We start from the raw sequence: 18,684 nt of genomic DNA on the forward strand, positions 1-18,684 counted from the left end.
TCCAGACTCCAAGGACCCCCGAACTTGCTGATCTTCCCCCTCAGAGGGAGGGAGGCCACTAAAATGAAGTTTTTATAAGGTCGACCAATGCACACCAAGAAAAATCAGCATTGCGGCAGGCCGGGGTAGGGCGTGGGTGGTCTCCCTGACAGCTTGTTTTTAAATACTTCCAAACGAAAATGAGTTTGCCTCCAAGGAACTGTCTGTGTGCTGGCAGATCCGAAAGCGGAAGCAAAGCTCTCATGGCTGGCTGCATGCAGGCATCCCGATGCACAAGTGCTGCTAATTTAAACCCATTTTCCAAGGTGCCCACAGACTCCATGGGAAATCACGGACACTCTCCGGAGAAGATGCTTAATCACCTGAAGAAGTCATGGGAACAGAGAAAACAAGAGCTGAAAAGCCTCTCCGAAAGGGAGGCCCCCAAGTGACATTTTCAGCAGAATATTATTCTCTAAGAGCATTGTCTTTTCATCCTGTGCTCTCCTGAACCAAATAGATTATTAGGATTTAAGATGCATTTGATGATATTTTCCTGGTAGGGAGCCAGTTGTACCCCCAGTTCTGGCCCGCCTTTTAATCTTCCTCTTGGTGGAGTTCCTGAAGGAAACGGAAGCAAAGAACTTCGGCCAAATGAAAGCAAACACCACTTCGCTATTAGCTGGGCCAATGCCCAATAGCCCAATGTTGGACAATTTGTAAAAAGCTGGTCTATGCAGCAGAGACTTGATAGGTACCTTCTTCTTAACCTAGATCAGAATCTTGAGTGGGTGCAGTGATAAAGGAACTTTTGACAATAGAGGCACAGCTGATGCAACTCAGAAGATAGATCACCGGGTGCATCTTGGGGAAGGAGGACAGGCAGGGAGGGAGAGGATATGGCTGGTCTAGCTCACCTCATCTACAGGTGCACAGACAGAACAGGACAGAGGGAGATTAGCTTGGTACATGTCTCTTAAAACACAGTGACCCTGGCCCCCAGTCAGTGTGGCTCAATCCAGGGTTTATACTGTGACTATTCACATTAGCCTCTTCTCCCTTGGACGTGGGAACTAGGGTGAGGATGCATTGAGCAACCTTGCAGGCATGGGAGATCAAGGCTAATGAGAGACACCACACTGCTATACGTAGAGCTCTTTTTTTTTTTTTTTTTTTTTTTCTGAGATGGAGTCTTGCTCTGTCGCCCAGGCTGGAGTGCAGTGGCGCGATCTCGGCTCACTGCAACCTCCACCTCCCGGGCTCAAGTGATTTTCCTATCTCAGACTCCTGAGTAGTTGGGACTACTGGTGTGCACCACCATGCCTGGCTAATTTTTGTATTTTTAGTAAAGATTTCACCATGTTGGCCAGGCTGGTCTCAAACTCCTGACCTCAGGTGATCCACCCACCTTGGCCTCTCAAAGTGCTGGGATTACAGGCGTGAGCCACCGCACCTGGCTCATGGAACTCTATTTATCAAGGATTTTTAATTGTGATACAAAATCAAATTGGTCTTCCTATCCTCACTGCCAACACTGGGAATGGGTATAGAGGAAGTAAATTCCTGACTTAGCAAATATTTCTTCATTCCCTTGTTCTTTTATCCAGTGTAGCACAAAATAGCTTCCTTGGCCACCCGTGTGAGTCAACTCTTGTCCTAGGACCAGGTGCGTGTATGAACTAAGGTCAGATCTGGGTGGGCAAAAACCATCCCAGCCTCCTTCCCTTCTGCCCAGTGACCCTTCTCCAGCCTTTTCTGGCAGGCTCCGTCAATTGTTGATTCATCTCCTGTCATCTTCTCCATGCAACTTAGCAAAATATTCATTCGTTCAGTGAATATTTATTATATGCCTTCATCTTAGGTTGGATTTCTCCAAGCAGTGACTGAATGATGTGGGGGAAGGTGATCTATCAAGAAACCACCACGGGCGGGGCATGGTGGCACACGCCTGCAATCCCAACCACTTTGGGAGGCCAAGGTGAACGAATCACTGAGGTCAGAAGCTCGAGACCAGCCTGGCCAACATGGCGAAACCCCATTTCTAATAAAAATACAAAAATTAGCTGGGGGTGGTGGCACATGCCTGTAATCTCAGCTACTTGGGAGGCTGAGGCAGGAGAATCGCTTGCACCTGAGAGGCAGAGGATGTAGTGAGCTGAGATTGTGCCACTGTACTCCAGCCTGGGCAACAGAGTGAGACTCCATCTAAAAAAAAAAGAGAGAGAGAGATAGTGAAACTGGCCTAGTTTCCCCATAGAACTGATATTTATGGGGTTTTGAAAATAAACATTGAAATTGACCCTCTCAGTCTTAAAGCTTGAAACTTAACATTTGTCTTATCTGACTTCCCTTGTTAGGAAGCAACCTTCAGGCTCTCAGGATAATATCAAGAAACTGCAACTAGGAGGCCAAGGCAGGAGGATTGTTTGAGACAAGAAGTTTGAGGCCATCCCTGGCAACATGGTGAGACCCCTCTATCCCTACCAAAAAAAAAAAAAAAAAAAAGTAGAAAATTAGCTGGGCTTGATGGTGCACACCTATAGTCCCAGTCACTCGAGAGGATAAGGCAAGTATCTCTTGAGCCTAGGAGTTTGAGGCTGCAGTAAGCTGTGATTATACCACTGCACTCCAGCCTGGGTGACAAAGTGAGACCCTGCTTTGAAGAATCTGAAACTCCACTTCTTTGCCCCTTCCTAAGTTCCGTTTTCCAGTGTGTAGCTGCATTCCTTCCCAGCTATATAAATCCCCAATTTTAGTCAGGTGGGGAGACAGATTTGAGACTTACCTCCCATCTCCTCCGCTGCACACCTGAATAAGGCCTTTTTTTCTTGGCAACACTTGCTGTCTGAGTGATTGACTTTCTCTGCAACGGGAAGTGGGACCTACACTGAACCCTTGGCATTTCAGTAACAACAGCTCTTCTAGAAAAACCTCTCAAGGAAGGACAGTGGAATAAGGAGAAGGAAAGACCAGAGAACAAGAACATGGTCCAGGTAGAGTCTAGCCTTGGCCAGATCCCCACGCGCAGGGCTCCAGCACAGGGGTTGACAGGTGTTTTTCTGTAAAGGGATAAATAATAACTATTTGAGCCTCTGCAGCCATATGATCTCTGCCACAACTACTCAGCTCTGCCACTGCAGTGCTTAAGCAGCCACAGATGATACATAAATGAGTGAGCATGGCCATGAGGCTAAGGAACTTGTCTGTCTCCGCCCATCAGTGTGCCCCATGTCTGGAACATGGTAGGCAGGAATAAATGATGTTACTGCACATCCAGGCGCCTCTACTGGGCTGCTGCACCCATGATCCAGCTGCCATAAATGTTGGCTGATAGGGCTTGGAGACGTCCTTCTGATACAGAAAATTGCCCACAACTGACAGAAACCGCCTTGCACAAAAGATTAGCTCTGCCCTCCAACCTTCCCAGAAGCAGCACACAGTCAATGGCTGATGGATATATAAGGGCACAAGAGACTAACCGTCCCGCTTCATGGAGGGACACTTCAGTAGTATGGTACCTTCTCTAAAGTCGAGGTCAGCAAATTATGGACTGTAGGCCAAATATGACCCACCGGCCATTCAACTCTGAATTCTCTCTGCCGAGCACAGACCCTGGAAGACAGCAGTCAGAGAGTAAATGTTTATCGAATACAATGGAATAAAACTGAACCTTGAAAGATGGGTCCAATTTGGGCAGGGTTGGGAGAGAAAAGCATTCTTTCAGGTCCTCGAACATGTTATACACATTGTTCCATCTGCCACCAGCACTAGCCTGCCTCCCCCACACCACTTTGCCTAGCCAACAAGCATTGTCTCTCATCTTTCAAGTCTCAAGTTAGATAGATCTGCCCCCAGCATGAATCCACTGCTCCCCATCTGTTCTCCTACAGTACCTTTGCTTGCTACTCATGGAATAATTTTCCCATCGTGTATGAGGTCCTTAAGTTAACTTCTCTGTCTCCCACATTAGAATGCTGGCTTCTTGGAGTCGGAGACCTCACCTGTCTCAGACTCTTCCACGATCTTAGCATCTCACACAGTGCCTGGCACGTGGTAAGCCTTCGATATAATATTTCAGCAATTCCACTTCTGGGTATATAGCCAATAGACATAAAATCAGTTTGTTGAACAGATATCTGTACCCCCATGTTCAATAACCAAAATATGAAATTAACCTAAGTGTCCCCTAATGGGTGAATGAATAATTCATTGTGTGGTACATACACAAAATGAAATACTATTCAGCCTTAAAAAGAAGGAAATGTTGTCATTTGTGACATGGATGTACTCGGAGGAAATTATGTTAAATGAAATAATCCAAGCATAGAAAGACAGATATCTCATGATCCCACTTATATGTGCAATCTTAAAAAGTTGAACTTGTAGAAGCAGAGGGTAGGAGACTGTTTAACAGGAGCTGTGAAGGGGGTGGTATGGGATTGGGGAAATGTTGGTTAAAGATATAATATTTCAGTTAGACAGGATGAATACATTCAGGACATCTACTGTACAGCAAGGTGACTATAGTTAATGACAATGTACTGAATACTTGAAAATTGCTAAGAGAGCCGATTTTAAGTGTTATCACCATAAAAAAATATACAAGGTGATACATGTTAATTAGCTTGATTTAGCCATTCCTCAATGTATTCATATATATAAACATCCTGTTGTATACCATAAATATATACACTTTTTATTTGTCAACTAAAAACAGAGATTATCGTTTTGACTTTAGATTTCTTTTCATCCAATTTTTATTACAAAATTTTCCAAATGTGCAAAAAAGTTGAAAGGTTTAGTACAATGAACACCACTTAGATTCAATAACTGTTCATATTTTATAGCCTACGTATTTTAAATAACAGCCATATTCTTGGGCATTTACTATAGGTCAAGCACCTGCTAGGTGATTTGCAAATATTATTTTTAAAATCCTGAAAAATAGCATAGAAGATGAGCACTATTATTCCCCCCATTTTGCTGATGGGTACACTGAGACTTAGAGAAGTTACATCACTAAAATCAAACAGGTACTAAGTGTTAGATTTAAACCGGAGCTGGAGTACTGTAGCTCAATTCCTGACTACTAGGTTATAGCATTCTGTAACCCCACAACGGTATGATGTGCTAGGGGATCCTAGAATTGTGAGGCTGGGTTATTTCTGAAGAGTCTGAGGCAGCTCCTGGGGGGAGATGACTCCAGAGAGCAGCTGAAAGGGAGATGGAGCTGAGACAAGAAATCCACGGCTGAAGTTTGGTGGCCAATCATCAAAGAGATGAACTCCAACAGCATCTACCCCAATCCCTTTCTTCCTTGCCATACATCTCTGACACGATCATTATTAGTGACTGGGCTCAGAAGCTTGCCACCTTGTATGATCTGAATTGATCCAGCAAAGAATTCTCTGAAAAGCACCATTAAGATGATTTATAGTCTAATTTTGGTTGCTATAGATTCCAAGTCAGATTTATGACTGGGAAGAGAGGGGGAAAAAAAATCCCCTACTCGCTTGGAATTCAGGCAAAGGTTTCAGTATTGATAGAGAAGCATGACTGGCTGGAAAAAAAAAAAAAAAAGTCATATTTTTTTAAAGTTTACAGCTACCACTCCTGGTTTGGGGTTGCTATAGCAACGAAGGGCCTTGGGGGGCGGGGCACAGTGTCTGCAGATCTCACTCTACGGAGAGCTGATTGATAGGTTTCCTGAATGCTGTTTAGACACTTCTGTGCTAGGAACCAGATAACATTGGTTTATTAAAACACATGTTAAAACACCAGTCATGTCTCTTGCCCCAGCATTTTATTCTAATCATTGTTGTTAAGGAATTGTTAACAGGCTACTGATAGAAATGGAAGGCAAATCCCATTAGGGAGCTAAACGCCATTTTGCTGGGATCGCGTGCACAGGCCGGGAGGCAGGCCCATGCAGGGTGCATAATTACGATAATTTGGCATGATTGATTGTCCCCCTCTCCCCCTAACCCAACCCACCCTGGCTTTCCAGGGAGTCAGAGGCGTGGCTAATCCTCATAAAGACTTCTGTTCCTGGCTGTGGAGGGGCTCTGGCTGGGACTGTGCCTAGCTAAGGTCTCCAAATTTCTGTCTTCTCTGTCACTGTGTGACAGCCTGCGTGAATGGCAGTTGGTGCCCCAAGAAGTGTCATCAGGGCCAATGTACATGGCCTGTCCAAGGTATCATTGCTTGGGAGACGTGGTCAAGACAAGCTGGGCATGAACCCTGGTCCTGCTACTTGCTAGCTTTGTGACTGAGGAAACCTCTTAAGCCTCAGTTTACCTAGCTGGAAATGGGGGTACTGATATTACTTCCATTTTTTTGGAGTATAAATAAGACATTCCCTTTAGCCTTCTACCTGGAAGAACTCATACCTCACAAAACCTGGTAAGACAGGTACTTCAACTCCATTTTGCAGATGAGGAAACGGAGGGTTAGGGAAGCTCAGGAAGGAGACGGAAGGTGAGGGAGGGAGGCGGAACTTCCTATTGAACTTTGAACTATTTTTTTTTAATTTTAGATTCAGGGGGTACATGTGCTTGTTTGTATCATGAGTATTACATGCATAATGCTGAGGGCAAGGCTCCTAGTGCACCCACCACCCAAATATTAGATATGGTACCCAATAGGTAATTTTTCAACACTCACTCCCTCCTACCCTCTCCCTTTTTAAAGTCCCTAGAGTCTGTTTTCTCCACCTTTATGTTCATGTATTCCCTTTGTTTAGCAGCCGCTTGTGAGTGACAACATGTGATATTTGATTTTCTGCTTCTGTATTAGTTTACTTAGGATAATGTCCCACAGCTCCATCCATCTGGCTGCAAAGGACATGATTTCATTATTTGTTATGGCTGTATAGTATTCCATGGTGTGTGTATGTGTGTATGTATGTATGTATGTATGTGTATGTATAATATATCACTATTTTTTGAGACAGAGTCTCACTCTATCGCCAGGCTGGAGTGCAGTGGCGTGATCTTGGCTCACTGCAAACTCCACTTACCGGGTTCAAGCCATTCTCCTGCCTCAGCCTTCCGAGTAGCTGGGACTACAGGCACGTGCCACCATGCACAGCTAATTTTTATATTTTTAGTAGAAACAGGGTTTCACCATGTTGGCCAGGCTGGTCTTGATCTCTTGACCTAGTAATCTGCCCACCTCGGCCTCCCAAAGTGCTGGGATTACAGGTGTTAGCCACCATGCCTGGCCTATATATCACTTTTTTAATACAATCAACTATTGGTGGATGCTTAGGTTAGTTCCATGACACTGCTATTGTAAATAGCACTGCAATTAACGTATGAGTACAGATGTCTCTTTATAGAATGCTTTATTTTCCTTTGGGTAGAAACAGTAGTGAGGTTTCTGGGTCAAATGGTATGAACTTTCAACTGGTCTACTGAGGTTATCTTTAATTTTCAATTGTCTTGAGGGACACAAGACATTTTTTCTTGGGAGTAAGTCACCTTTGCTGGCGGATGGCCTTCATTTGATAATTGAGGTAAAGAAGATTCCACAATGAGAAGTGAGAATAAAATTCCAGTGTTTCCTGTTCTTACTTCTGCATTTTCATTTCACACAAGTCCACCCTGTTGGGACAGCCCATTCCAGGGCTCTACTCCATCACTCAAGGATCAAGACTTACTATGGTACCTGGGTTCAACTACTGGCTCTGCTACTTTCTCAGTGTAAACCCTGGTCAAGTTACCTCACCTCTTATGTCCTCCTATGAAAACAGAAATCATAATAGTGGTACCTGGAAATGTTCAATGATGCTGTGGATAGAAAGTTCTCAGCATGGCCGGGCATGGTGGCTCATGCCTGTAATCCCAGCATTTTGGGAGGTCAAGGTGGGCGGATCACTTGAGGCCAGCAGTTCAAGACCAGCCTGGCTGACATGGTGAAACCCCATCTCTACTAAAAATACAAAAATTAGCCAGGCGTGGTGGCGCATCACACCAGCCTGGGTGCGACAGAGCAAGACTCTGTCTCAAAAAAGAAAAAGAAAAGGAAAGAAAGTTCTCAGCATAGTGCTTAGCATTTAGTAAGTGTTACTGTTATTCTTCTTGTTGTTCCAGTAAGTCCAAATTTCTCTACCTGGCTTTTTATCTCTGAGTCAAGTAAAATATGCAAAAGTTAGTCATGGATTTTTTTTTTTTTTTTTTTTTTTTTTTTTTTTTTTTTTTTTTTTGAGATGGAGTTTCACTCTTGTTGCCCAAGTTGGAGTGCAATGGTGCGATCTCGGCTCACTGCAACCTCTGCCTCCCAGGTTCAAGCAATTCTCCTGCCTCAGCCTCCCAAGTAGCTGGGATTACAGGTGCCCACCACCACGCCTGGCTAATTTTTGTATTTTTAGTAGAAACGGGGTTTCACCATGTTAGCCAGGCTGATCTCAAACTCCTGACCTCGGGTGATCTGCCCACCTCGGCCTCTGAAAGTGTTGGGATTACAGGCCTGAGCCATCTCGCCCAGCCTAGTCATGGTTTTGTCCAACGTTTCCCCAGAGCAGCATGTCCTGGCTGCTTTCTATGAGTGCTTCACTGCCCTTTTACTTGCATCCTTTTCCTGGATCCTTAAACTGCCAGTGAGGTAGGCACGGCCAGTGGTCTTGTTTGGCTATCCCAAAAGCCATTCTCAACCTGTTTTCCTCTACTTACCTCCTACTATGGAGAGAATAAAGTCAGGCTAGATAGCTGCAGATAGATTCTCCCTGCAGCTCAGAGTGAAGATGAGACCCAGTTTTGTTCCATGAAATAAAAGGGGAGAAATTCCTAAAGAAGAGTGTTTGGGAAGGTTTTAGTTTCCTGATAAAAAGGACAAGTTGTGCTAGCACTTCCCGTCCTCCTTTCTGCCTTGGAATGTGATTGCAATGGCTGGTTCTGTGGCAGCCATGATTCACACATAAGGATGAGGAGTTAACAGCTGGGCATGGGAGAGCGCATGTACAAAAAGAGCCTGAGTTCTTGATAACACCACTGAATTGCTGAACAAACGCTGAGATACGTATGTGTCCTTACGTTTTATACCATTTTTCAATATTTCTTTTACTTGCATATGAAAACATCCTTAACTGATACCAGGGGTCTTACTATGCCTATTTTACGTATGGTGGTGGAGAGGCTCAAAAGGGTGGGCAAATTGCCAAAGTTCTCACAGCTTTAAAACAGCAGTTTTGAATTCAGTGCCAGGTTCTGCCAGTTTCAAAACCCAATCTCTTTACCAAGACCAATGTTCTGTACTCAATGAACGTAAGTTTCTCTACCTTACCTTCTCTTCTCCGTATATTTAAATTCCATTCCGATTTTAGTTCAAGTTCTAGACCCTCCATGAATCTTTCTTTGATTCATCCAGTACACAGGGAGCTCCTGCTTCATTGATCCCTGTTTCTCCACGAAGGCACCACCCTACCGTATGACACTTAATAGTTTTCCAGCGTTTCAAATGCATTGTACTTTTGACACCACTCCACCAAACCCCCATTATATCACATGTTCCTTAAGGTCAGAGAAGCAAACTCCTACAGGGTAATAAATCAGAGGATTTGGAGACTGGTTCAAATCCTGGTTCTTCCTCTTGCCTATTATGTGGCTTTGGGGGAAAGTCAGTTCATCTCTTATAGTCCCAGTCTGATGTGTGAAATGAAGGTCATAGTTGCCGTGAGATATTCACATGAAACCCATTTGTAAGGCAATTAGCAGAGTACCTGACTCAGAATAGATATTCCAAAAGGATAGCAACCACTGTTATCACATGTTATATTTCTTGTATACAGGCTTAGTGTGTGGCAGAGTGACAACAAATAGCATGAGTTCGATAGGCAACTGTTAATAGAATGGTCCATTGACTATTTCATTAAGAACTTACTGAGATGTCATTTTATTCCAGACAATGTGCTAAGTATTTGACTTTAATGATTTTTTTTAAAGTCAATAAAATACCCTTGCCTTTGATGCATGAATAGATAAGTGTAATACAATGTGACAAATTCAATAATAAAGAAATCCATAGGGTTTTATGGGGACACAGAGGAAGGGCACTTATCAAATCCAGGAGGACTTCCAGGAGGAGGTCCCAAGTTGACTCCTCAAGAGGAGAGGAATCTGGATGATGAGTCCTTTTCCAGTCCCCAGAACTCTGTCATCCTTGCCAGGAGTAAGTTACAGAAACAGCAGATGAAGAAGTGGCATTTGTGCATCTGTGAGTAGGGACACAGATTCATGTATATGATAATTGCTTCTGCAACTTAGGACTTCTATCTAGAGGCTGGATTAGTTAGAAACAAGCTTCCTTTTCAACTTTGCTTTCATTTCAGCTTTTCCTCCTGCGTGATAAACACAAAACCCATTCTGTAAGGGCTCTCCTATTTCCTTTTAGGCACGAAGCATATTCTTAGAAGCAGCCTGCCAGGAAACAAAGGTTAATTCTGTAGGGAATGAATTGCTAAAGCTGCATTCTTATTTGAAGTTTTGACTTAGGGAAGCGACCGTGGGTTTTTCTTTGCTTTGCAAAGTTCTTTCATGTCTCCGTTTCAGGCAGATCCGTCGGCGTCACTCCACGCGTGGGCCAAAGTCACTGGCAAGATTTTATTTGACTCCGCCATTCTTAAAAGGCAGGAGATAGGCTTTGTCAGGACTCACAGGACCTCTCGCAAGGGATGCTCAGTTGGAAGGCTTCCATCCCACTAGCCCAGCCGTGTACAGGAAACAGTAAAGTCAGTGGGCAAGAAGAAGGCTAACAGGGGTACTTAAATAAGAGTTCCTGCGGTTGGTGCATTTATGAAATATCAGAAGGTCACAAAAGTCATCCTCAATTGGTTACTGTGCTATTGAAGGCTGTTGTGTTCCAGCTGTGAGCCTCTCACTGGCTCTAGCTGGTCTGTAAGGGAATCAAGGTTGGTCTCAGAGGGCTTTCCAAGGTTTGTTATTGTTGTCCTTATATAAGATATTGCTGTATAACATGGATTGTTTGGTAGGTCTAAGAGGGTATTATGATCTCCTCTTATTCAATTACAGTATCATATTGATTCATTCACTATGTGCCAGGGGTGATCCCAAATAGCAGTAGACAAGCAGGGTTGCAACATATATTTCTGAAGTTCTTGTACCGCAGGCAGAAGAAGAGCGAGGGGTTGAAATCCACTCGCCAGAGCCATAAACCCATGCAATTGGCATCTACCAAGAAGATGTGACTTTTTCTAATCCATCTTTTTGGAGAGGGTGTTTTTTTCCAATTCACGCAAAGGTGCACATGAATCTGGTTTAGGCTAGCCTCTACCCTGTCTATAAGACAATCATAGTTCTTGCACTCATGAGGCTTTTATTCTAGAAGAGAATGAGGAACAAGCCAGAGGTAAAAAGGCAAACTTAAAATATTCAAGATGACTTCAGATTATGTGAAGTGCAAAAAGATAAATTATTAGTGTGGTGTTAGCACAGTGATGGGGCAAGGATGTTGCCTTAAATACGTCAATGAAGACATTCTTAATTATTAGCCTTTGTGTTCAGACTGAAGGTGCAAAAGACGAAGCTAGTGAAAAGCTAAAGGTCCAGGAGTATTCAAAGAGTCCAACAGTCTAACTACAGGAAGTTGAATGTGGATTTCCCAGGACATGTATTTGAGAGAAGGAGTGCTTCCCAGTAATAGCAATTGCACTGCATTTCCCTCTAGCTTCTGACATTGTTTTTGTGCTCAGAATCAATCGATTCCTTGCTATTCTTGGTGGGCAGAAAGTCTTTGCAAAACCTGACCTTTCCGAAGTGTTATCAATAGAGCTAATAGTGATGCTGTCAGAAATGTCCAACAATCATTACACGTCAAGGGGCTTTCTGAGTTCAGCGTTCTTGGTTCAGAGTTTCGGCTGTCCTTGGAATGTGTCAATGTTTGTCGAAGATGATTTCTTTACTGAAGTTCAATTATGGTATCATATTGATTCATTTTATGTCTCATATTTTCACGTGTTTCTGTGTCTGTTTTCACCAATAGGCTATGAGTTCCCAAGGGGCAGGGGCTCTGTGTCATTTTCATTTTGTGCTCCCCGACAATAAAACAGTGTAGACTTCAAACAGATAGGCAGTCAATACCTTCATGTCCTGTGATGGTCACATAGTCACACGGGGTGTTGTTTCAATACTTCGCTTAACTGACTGGCAGACTGATAGATGATTAGGAATTTCAAAGTCGCTGTCCTAGGGTGATGACATTCACCTACATATTATAAACATCTTGAGAATGAGTCCATGCATTTTTCCCCTACTTGGGTAGTTTGTATATGTGCTACCCTAACCTGTCTTCTCAAAGGACCCCCCAAAATGGACTCTGATAAATAAATCAGTGAATAATGTAATATCTACTGAAAATTGCATGGGGAAAATATGAGTTTACGTTGTGCACCAAAGGTAACAACCTAAAATCTCTTTGAGATTTCTTTTAAGGAAAGCCCTCTCTTCTGTACTGTCTAGAGACTGTTTTACTCTCCCTAATGTCCTAAAGAGCCCCCAACTTCATGGACATCTCTTTTTCCCGACTACATGAAACCTTTTTTTTTTGTTCCCAAATCATTTGTCAAAGCTTATCTTCTAAACAACCACTGCACTCTGTTCAAGTGGAGTTTGCATAACAGCTTCTTAGAGAAGAGTCCCCATGTTGATTGGCCTCTAGTCCCCAAAGTCTTTTGAGCATAATAGATGCTCAATTAACAGCTAACTGAATCAACTATAACCCAGTGCAATTATGATATACTGTGCTATAAAACAAAAAGAGAGAGATTCTAATCTTTCTCCAATTCCTCAAGATCTGCTTCATATTTCTGTTGTAAAGGGAGCTATTGCTGAGCCCTGCCATCAGCCAAAAGGCAAACAGAGTTTCTTCAGTCCTAATCTTGCCAGAATGGGGGTCACTCCAGACTATTCACCGGTTAATAATTCTAAGGGTGCACAACTGTATGTACATGGGATAAACCACTTCCTACTCAGACACTTCATGGTTTAGGAACTTGTCTAGTGCCAAAAAGCCAGTGCCATTGGGACCCCAGTTACTGACTCTCCCTCAATTCCTTCTTCCTTACATGGCTTTTAAAAAATTGACCTTGCTGGAGTTTGAGACTGGCCCGGCCAACATGGTGAAACCCCATCTCTACTAAAAATACAAAAATCAGCTGGGCATGGTGGTGTGAGCCTGTAATCTCAGCTACTCTGGAGGCCAAGATAGGAGAATCGCTTGAACCTGGGAAGAGGAAGTTGCAGTGAGTTGAGATTGTGCCACTGCACTCCAGCCTGGGTGAAAGAGTAAAATTCCGTCTCAAAAATAAAATAAAATAATATAAATATAAATAAATACATAAAAATAAATAAATAAATAAAAAACTTTGCCAAAAGCCTACAGTACCTGTCTTATGACACTTTTCCCAGGCCTCAGATGATCAGTCCAGAGTGGTACATGACTCTAGTTAAGAGTCAATCACATTCTCTTTCTCTCTCAGATGTCTGGAATTGAGGCATGGAGATAGAATTAGGTGCTGAACTGGAAGGTTCTGTAGACCTCTGTATCAGCAGATAATAGAGCAGAGAAGTTGGACTAAAGAGAAAGGACATGACATGAGCAGAGACGTAGTAAGAGTTCCTGATGATTTCACAGTTCCCGTGATGTCCTCTTACATTTGCATTTGTTTCAATGAAATTCCCTCTGAATCTTTTTTTTTTTTTTTTTTTTTTTTTTTTTTTTTGAGACAGAGTCTCTCTCTGTCACCTGGGCTGAAGTGCAATGGCGTGATCTTAGTTCACCCCAATCTCCACCTCCCGGGTTCAAGTGATTCTCCTGCCTCAGCCTCCTGAGTAGCTGGGATGACAGGCATGTGCCACCATGCCCGGCTAATTTTGTATTTTTAGTAGAGACAGGGTTTCTCCATGTTGGTCAGGCTGGTCTCGAACTTCCGACCTCAGGTGATCCACCTGCCTCGGCCTCTCAAAGTGCTGGGATTACAGGCATGAGCCACCACGTCTAGCCCCTCTGAATCTTTATAACTGCTTCACTTTTCATTTGTCCTCCTTTGCATGTGCCTCTGGCACATAAACCAAACTATCCTGAACTAACCATACCTTCTCACCAAAATAGAGGCAACCGACCCTCCCATGCACCTTGCACCAGGGGCACCTCTTAACACATTGAATTGGAATTCATCATTTACAGAGTTCTCTCTTACCAGACTGTGGGCAAATTAAAGTGAGGTCTATGATTTTGTCCGTATATCCCTACTATCTAACTCAGCACCAGGGACATAGTAAATGCCTAATAAATGTTTGTTGAATCAAATTAAAAACAACATCATCTGCAGAATAAAATTAGGTACCTATCGATTTGTTCTAAGCCCTATTTACCACAGGAGGCCAGGATTCTACAATCGGCTTACAGCCATGCATTTACATCTTGCACCAATCACAAGCCACTATGGGGGCTCTTTTCTAAAAATAATCCCATTCCCTTAATTATATCACTGCCTCTGCAGAACCAGATTGCCCTCTGTGGGGGTTTTGAATGCAAACGTATGTGTAAGCCTGCATGCGCAATACTGAAGGTTGGTACTAGAGCCATTTTCATTATTCAATAAGCCCTTGACCCACCTCTTCAGACTAATGGAATTACACAATTAGTTGTGCTGGCCAGTCCTTTGTTTTCTTCTGATTACAAGGGTAATGCAATTGGAGATAATTCTACAGTGATGTCACAAGTAGCCTTGGTATCCACCTCCCCACCACCGAGAATCAAAATCCATTTACCTACAATATCATCATCTTGCTCTGCCCCAATCTGTCTTCAGCATCCTTTAAGCCAACGCTGGTAGCAAGTTCTGCAGGAAATGTAGTGAAGCCTGTCAGGGTTGCCTCTTCTGCCATTACAAAATGTTATTTGTGGCAAAAGCAAGGGATTTTTTTTTTTTTCTTATATGCTGTGTTGTTCACCGAAATGATGCTGATGGGATTTAAAAAAAAAAAGTGAAGGCAGAGCATGGTATCTTACGCCTGTAATCCCGCATTTTGGGAGGCCATGGTGGGAGGACTGCTTGAGACCAGCCTGGACAATATAGCAACACTCTGTCTCTAGAAAAGAAAAACAAATTGATAGGGTTAATAAATAACAAAAATCCATATTTTAAAACCATAAAGAAACAGTTACGCAAAAATATGGTTTAAAAAGCTTTGACTAGAACTGAATTAACTCTGTAAATAATTAGAAGCAATACTGAAAGGTGATCATTTATGTCCACTTACCCTCAATGTTGCCTGGGTATTTCAAAATGAGCTAATAAAAAATAGTAAAGCATGTTTTACACTGTATTTCTTCTTTGCAGTTCTCCACAAAACTTTAATCTTAATACATGGTACGATCAAATATTTAAAACATTACATGTATATTATTTTTACAAAAATACATAGACGTTTGATTCTGTCTTAAATTGTGTAATTCAGAATTAGATATTTTACCTACTATGCCATTTGATCTACATGTACCTTTTCCTAGAATGGTAGTTCTTAAACCCCTATTCGTGTTAGAATATCCAGTGAAGCTTTTTAAATGTTGCCCTACTCAATTCAATTACATTAGAATCTCTAGGTGTGAGATTCTAATGGCATTTCTTAAAGTTCCTCAGATGATTCTAATACACAATCCAGACAGAGAACCACTGTCCTCAGAAATATTTGGGAGAGCATGGCTGGTTGCAGGCCAGATGTGGTTGCTTATGCCTATAAACCCAGCACTGTAAGAGGCCGAGGCACGTGGATCACTGGAGGTCAGGAGTTTGAGACCAACTTGGCCAACATGGTGAAACATCATCTCTACTAAAAATCAAAAAAAAAAAAAAATTAGCTGGGCATGGTGGCAGGCACCTGTAATCCCAGCTACTCAAGAGGCTGAGGCAGGAGAATCGCTTGAACCCAGGAGGCAGAGGGTGCAATGAGCCCAGATCGTGCCATTGCACTCCAGCCTGGGTGACAGAGTGAGACTCCATCTCAAAAAAATAAGAAGAAGAAGAAGAAGAAAGAAGGAAATATTTGGGAGTGCAAATCACCTATCTCTGTTAAATAGCAAACTTCTCGCTTTCCAAAACATGCCTTAAACCACCGGGTCCAGACAAATAGAACATAGGCATGATAATAAGGACCAGGTTTGGGGAAAGGGCTGTGTAGTGTAGACGGGTAAGCATCTCTGGAAGTAATTTGGGTCACATCTGTACAAGTTAGATACCTCAGCCAGCACATCCTCTATTGCAAATTTGCAGAGCACACTTCTAATCAGCCAGTGTTAATTTGGTCAGGGGTCAGAATAAAGGGTGCAGCCCTCCTATGGGGAAGCCTCATTAGTTGCCATTAGGAATATCCATTCTACTTGGTTGTCTTAGAGTCTTTGTCTTTCTTATTACAAAGTGTTGGCTAGAACACGAGAGGATGCCAACAGCGCTGCAGATCGAACAAGCAAGAGGTCTTAGAGGTGTGGATAGGACTTTACACTCTCCCAATATAAAATATTTGAATTAAATATTAAATCATTATTATTCAGTTGGTCAACGTTATGATATGGTCACTATAAAGAAAAATGGGTACAGTCCAACCAGAGTACAGGACATGTATCCTCAGAACTCTGAAAAGAACGTTCAGGTTTGGGAGGTACGTTAGAAGTCAACCAATCCAACTTCTATATTTTACGTATGGAAATTCTGAGGCCAAAAGAGGACTGCAACTGGGGTTTCTAATTCTCAGACTGCCCATCTTCCATCCTAATCCTGGAAGTCTGTTTCCTTGATCTCATCAGCAGTTGACTTTTTAAAGGCACTGCCTCCTCATCCCATAGAATGGATTATTGTAGCATTGCAGGATCAACATGGTGGCAGGGGAGTAGGTTTCCATGGTTAAACTGGGGTATAACCAGGACTAGAACACTAGCCTCCTCCCTCCAAGTCTAGAATGACCACATGACTGTTGGCCCCAGACAAACCAAACATGTTCTAATCTGCACCTCCAGCTCAGAAAATGTTAGTTGAATCATCTTGGACAAGATAATTCACCTCTATGAATATCAGTTTTCTCATAAGTAAAATAGACGTAATTAAAAAAAAAAAATCTGTCTTGAAGGATAATTGTATAGACAAAGTTAGGTCTTTAGAGGACAGCAGACTTTTTCTGTAAAGGGCTAGGTAGTAAATATTCTAGGTTTTGCAGGCTACACAAGGTCTCTGTTGCGTATTCTCTCTCTCTCTCTCTCTCTCTCACACACACACACACACACACACACACACACACACACACACACTTTAAACATGTTTAAAAATAAACATTCTGAGCTTATGGACCATACAGAAGCAGGCATAGGCCACGGTTTTCCACAGCTGATCAAGACCACACGCTGCAAGCCTGCAGCAACCAGGCATGTTTTTGTGATGTTATTCAGCACCCAGCACCCACAACAGTACCAGATGCTTGGATATTTACTCAACAAAACCCTGAATAAATAATATGTAAAGAGGCTGGGTGCAGTGGCTCATGCCTGTAATCCCAGTACTTTGGGAGGCCGAGGCAGGTGAATCACCTAAGGTCAGGAGTTCAAGACCACCCTGGCCAACATGGTGAAACCCCATCTCTACTAAAAATACACACACACAAAAATTAGCCTGGCATGGTAGCAGGTGCCTGTAATCCCAGCTACTAGGAAGGCTGAGGCAGGAGAATCACTTGAACCCAAGAGCCAGAGATTCCAGGGAGCCAAGATGGCGCCACTGTACTCCAGCATGGGTGAAAAGAGCGAAATTCTGTCTCAAATTTAATAATAAAAAAAATAGTAAGTAAAGAGCCTGATCCAAAGTCTAAGATGGAAAAGGTACTGTGTGTTTATTTAGTATTGTTACTGTCTTTGTGGCTTGTAAACTCCAGAGCTCTGATATAATATGAGAGACAGGATGAGTTCACTCATTAAAGTATTTGCAGGAAAAAGAGACGAGTAGGAGTGTTACAGAGGAGGAGGCATTGGCCTGAGCTTGGAAGGATGGGTAAGTTTTTGAATCAACGGATCAGTGAAGAAGGTACCAGTGTATTAAAAGGGAAATAAGAAGGAGATTATGCATCTGCCACTGTACCATGGTGTAAATATGCTATCAGGACAAGGTTATGGCTTCACAAAGACCACCTCCTTACGTGATTTCTTGGAATGTGGAACTCAGTGGCTGCTGAAGTGAGATACAGGTACACTCCCACAGGGAGAACTGACCTCTGATCATTTTGAGGTTCAATGAGAGTAGAGGATCTCTGAGACAAATATTAACTCGTGAACATGAAAAGATACTGAAGGCCTCCCATGCCTCACCATGAAATAGAGAGGAAACGTGCCCAGCTATCTTGGCACAATGCCAATATCTCCACACTTACAGGAGCTGATTCTGCACTCAAATTGTGCTTAAGCCTGGAAACTTCAGGGGACCTAGATACCTGAGCAGCATAGTCACATTCTGAGTTACTGACTTTACATATGAGTGTAAATTGAAGACCTGTAATTGAGAACCTGGGCCTAGGTGGCTGGGCACAGTGACTTACACCTGTAGTCCCACTACCTTGGGAGGCCATGGCAGGTGGATCGCTTGAACTCAGGAATTTGCGACTAGCCTGGGCAACATGGTGAAACTCTGTCTCTACACAAAATGTAAAAATT

This window comes from Macaca thibetana, chromosome 20 (assembly GCF_024542745.1).
Source record: "Macaca thibetana thibetana isolate TM-01 chromosome 20, ASM2454274v1, whole genome shotgun sequence".
Classification (NCBI taxonomy): domain Eukaryota; kingdom Metazoa; phylum Chordata; class Mammalia; order Primates; family Cercopithecidae; genus Macaca; species Macaca thibetana.